General features: G+C 36.4%; 2 non-coding genes across 2 annotated transcripts; both read right to left on the bottom strand.

Annotated features, from left to right (window-relative positions):
- Window positions 1-638: 638 nt before the first annotated feature.
- Window positions 639-711, bottom strand: Trnam-cau. The gene has a single exon. It is a non-coding gene; the product is annotated as a tRNA-Met (tRNA).
- Window positions 712-2,939: 2,228 nt separating this feature from the next.
- Window positions 2,940-3,011, bottom strand: Trnae-uuc. Its single transcript has one exon. It is a non-coding gene; the product is annotated as a tRNA-Glu (tRNA).
- Window positions 3,012-5,000: the final 1,989 nt, after the last annotated feature.

The following is a 5,000-nucleotide window of genomic DNA, read 5'->3' on the forward strand; positions in this document are numbered from 1 at the left end:
AGAGAGGGGGGGGAGGGAAGGAGAGAGAGAGAGAGGGGGGGGAGGGAAGGAGAGAGGAAGGGGGAGGAAGTAAAAAAAAGGGAAGAGGGGGGTGGTGGAGGGGGGGTGTGTGTGTGGTGTTGTGTGTGTGTGTGTGTGTGTTGTGGTGGGGTGTGTGTGTGTGTGTGTGTGTGTGTGTGTGTGTGGTGTGTGTGGGGTGTGTGTGTGTGTGTGTGTGTGTGTATGTGTGGGTGTGTGTGTGTGTGTGGTGTGTGTGTGTGTGTGTGTGTGTGTGTGTTGTGTGTGGGTGTGTGTGTTGGGTGTGTTGGGGTGGGTGTGTGTGTGTGTGTGTGTGGTGTGTGTGTGTGTTTGTTTGTGTGTGTGTGTGTGTGTGTGTGTGTGTGTGTGTGTGTGTGTATTATATATATATATATATATAAATATTAAATATATGTATTTTATATTATACATATCTATATGTATACATATATACATATATATTATACATATATATATATGTATATATACATACATATATATACATATATATACACACAAGTTTGCGTGTGTGCACATAAACTCACATATGTATATACAACACGTACGAACGTCCACACACACGTATATGTTTTAGAAGAGCATCTTCTCGATAAAAACTCTGCCCCGAGTGAGGCTCGAACTCACGACCTTCAGATTATGAGACTGACGCGCTGCCTACTGCGCCATCGAGGCCATGTATATAAATTTGTTTTTACAGGGATTTAAAAAGAAAACAAAAAAGGTGAAAATAATAAATAATAAAATACCGATATGAAATTTCTAAATACAGATGGCCCAGTTTGCGTTAGTTTTCCTTTTCTGAATGCTTTAGGTTATTATTTTTTCTTCTGTTAACTTTTTTTTTCCCATTTGTCTGTCTTGCGAGGAGATATACGCAATATTTTTTTTTTTCCTATCTAAAATTCAGAATTTGGAAGATCTTTCATAAGAGAACGAGACAGCAATAGAAGATGGTGCGCTGGGATAACAAGAATTGTGAAATTACGGTAAATGACGATAGTCTGAAAGAAAATTGGGTTTAAAAATACTTTGATAACATAATTACCATTATCATAAGTTCATTGTTACAGTGAAGAAAATATTTGCGAATTCTAAAGACATAGTACGTTAGGTTTGCTGAATTTTGTTGAAGATTTAGCTTCTTGACTCACTAGGCAGTGCAATCTAGCGCCCTTGCTTTCTGGACACAAGACCAGCTGGCACAAGAGTTTCATCTTCGATATGCTGCTAACTTTTCAGTGTGTATGTAACGGAACGAAAAATAAATGCCCTGATCGAGTATCTTCCATCAGGATTTAGTAAATGATTTGTCTTTCGAATAAGGGGGGGGGTTGTGCTGAAGAGGGAGGGAGGGGAAGGGAGTGGGGTTGTGTAGACGTTTTATGCAATATCCTCATGCAATCGGACATTTCTGTTTTTGCAAAGGTTCTGCAGTATTGAACAAACTTCCCGATGCTTCCATTATATCAAAAATTAAAAATCAGAAAGGGAATTAGGCCTAATGTATAAAAAAAAACGAAACATATTCACTTATATCCCTACATGCGTATAAATACACTGTAAACATATTTTCCTTCACTCTATTGTATTTTTTTATAATTTTGGACTGAAGTATATCGAATCCACAAATTACAGAATGCTTTAACATTACTCTTTCAGTGAAAATCGATGTGTTCAGTTTATAAGGTAAACAAATACGCTGGCGGGCAGATAGGCAAGTTAGAAATATATACAAGGCGTAAGCAATTGATGTTTATTTTAATTCCATGTAACATTTACATTTATTTGTTATGCTAACGTTATAAGGTATGTTAATTATCTCGCAATTACAGGTAATAAGGAATATATAAAGAACTGGAATTTCAAGAGTAGCTGTAGTTGCACCCACCTTACCTTTGCAACAGCTGCAAGAGTGTCCTGTCCTGCAAGCCCCGTACACCGTGCAACGGGGTAGATGATGATGATGATGATGATGATGATGATGATGATGATGATGATGATGATGATGATGATGATGATGATGATGATGATATAATAATAATAATAATAATAATAGTAATAGTAATAATAATAATAATAGAAAATAAATAACATTATAATAACAACAATGATAAGTTAATATGTAAAAATAATAGTAACAACGATAATGATAGTAATAGTAGTTGTAATAACAATAATGACATATCAACAATGACAAGATCACATATCAGTAGAAATGTTGAAGTAAAATAGCAATATAAAATATGGAAACAAATCCTATGGAAGAAAGGAGTGTGCTACCGAACTCCAGAAAAAAAAAAGTTATTCAATCTTTATATGAGAGAAAATAGGTACAAGGCACCACCAGTACTTCTTCTTTTAACGGTAGGTTCATGTCTGAGCCGCCGTGGTCACAGCATGATACTTAATTGTAGTTTTCATGTTGTGATGCTCTTGGAGTGAGTACGTGGTAGGGTCCCTAGTTCCTTTCCACGGAGAGTGCCGGTGTTACCTTTTAGGTAATCATTCTCTCTATTTTATCCGGGCTTGGGAACAGCACTGACTTGGGCTAGCTTGGCCACCCAGTGACCAGGTAGGCAATCGAGGTGAAGTTCCTTGCCCATGGGAACAACGCGCCGGTCGGTGATTCGAACCCTCGAACTCAGATTGCCGTCATGACAGTGTTGAGTTCGACGCCCTAACCATTCGGCCACCGCGGCCTTGACGATCATGGGCTTCCATGATTTTCTTGGCAATTTAGAGCGGTGGCTTGCCATTGCCTTCCGCCCGACCACCAGTACACAAAGTTTAATATTCCTAACACTAATTACAATACGAAAGTTTAAATGTTAATATGCATGTTGTTTACAGTTGGACTATGGAACTAACAAGCCACAGGTAGATGGATTTTTGTAAAAATGTTCCCATGCCGGGAATCGAACCCGGGCCTCCTGGGTGAAAGCCAGGTATCCTAGCCACTAGACCACATGGGATGCTACAGTGTGATGTTCTGCAAAGTATATTAATTCTAACGGAATGAATATGCTAAAGACAGTATAGCCACTGGATTAGCAATGTATGTTTGATTATAAATATGATATATTTAGTTGTCTGAACTTGAACAAATATTCATTTTCACTTGAACAAGAACATTTTTGATAATAACCCCCTCTCCCCCTAGTTATGCAATTGTTCATAGTCACTGCCGCTCTTCCATAGCTAAAAAGCTATGGAAGTACATGTACACCCTTAGTACTACTACGTATTCACACTGTATTTATAAGTCATAATGAAACTTAGAATGGAATGCAATGATAAGTAATTATATGCAATTAATTCTTTAGAGAAATGATGAAAATAAATTTAGATTTATTGCGTATTACCAAAGTCGAAGACATTTTCAGATGAAGCCTATTTTTTTATACATGCTTAGTGGCAAACTATACGGTAATTAATGTTAAGAAAAGCACAATGGCAAGGTTAGTTGATTGTATAAACTTGAAGTACCCCATATCGCTATGAAATATATGGGAGGTAATTAATACTTTGAGGAAAATAGCCCCTGAAGAATTGTTTAATTATTAATCTCCATCGAATTTCAACAATGATATAATCATATTATAACCCAACTATATTGCAAAGTCTGCTTAATTTTGTCTTTTTTTTGTATCTTATGTTTGTTACAAAAGAAGAAAAAACGAATAAGCTTCATTCAAAATCAGTTGGTTCATTTTCATATATGATAGAGGAAGTTATGAGAATGAGCGCCTGTCTTTTCTTCCTTGATCAGAGAAGACGATCATATATCATCTCGCCAAGTGTTCAAGGTTCATTTCATCCCCTCTATTATTGCAACGATCAACTTACGTCACATCCCGACTTTAAATTATCATTTCCATCATACATTTCGGTAGGCCTTGGGCAAAATTTATCGCGGTTCATGCACACAGCAGTTTTAAACCCCCTGCTACACTCATCACCTTCGATAAAAGTATCACCATATATTCATATACTGTGCGTTATATATTGCAAATGCATTCAGACTCTTTACGGTCCATGAAAGCATTACTGTCCATGAGCAATGATTTTATCCGCTTTCTTCTATAGTGAGAGAAACATGAGGAATCTTCTCAATCACTTTCTCTTTACTTTCAAAGCTCCCGAATGGAGGACACTAATAATTGCCTTTTAGTTACATCGCCGTAATACCTATATATCTCAACAAACACTTTTTTTTCATCAAAACTAAATCGTATGAGTGATATTCACTTCCGTTTAATCTCTCCTCTGTAACTCATTCCGTGGATTTCGATGCGCGCTTGTTGCAGACTTTTTATTAGTGGAGATATGCAACAGATTTTTATTAGTGGAGAATTCTTGCTCTCAGTATTATCAGGGATTCTTGTTTTTCTTTTTTTTTTCTTTTTTTTTTACCAATAACAGTCGGGGGATTCTGCGAATTATATGAAAAATGCAGCAGCACAGTTGAGGTTTCCAGCAAGTTTCAACACGGAAGGTTTCTAAATGCCTAGTTATCTATTATGTTTGAATCGAGAATAATGAGATCAATAAATATGCTCTAGATACTTAGCTAAATGAATGGCCAGATTAACTGTTATATGGATTCACTAATTAAGAGAATGTTGCCTTAATACCGATATTTTGTGCTGCCGGCTCTCCTCTGATAGATATGTACATTTTTCTCTTCTGATCAAACAAGCGAATAAACGTGCGTATAAATACACACACACACACATGGCGTGTGTGTGTGTGTGTGTGTGTGTGTGTGTGTGTGTGTGTGTGTGTGTGTGTGTGTGTGTGTGTGGTTGTATGTGTGGGTATGTGGTGGTGAGTGAGGTGGTATGGTGTATAGGTATATATATTATAATGATATATATTATATATATATATATATATATATATATATATATATATATTTATTATTATTATTCATATTTAATTATATATATCATATATATAAT

This window comes from Penaeus monodon, chromosome 36 (genome assembly GCF_015228065.2).
Source record: "Penaeus monodon isolate SGIC_2016 chromosome 36, NSTDA_Pmon_1, whole genome shotgun sequence".
Lineage (NCBI taxonomy): Eukaryota > Metazoa > Arthropoda > Malacostraca > Decapoda > Penaeidae > Penaeus > Penaeus monodon.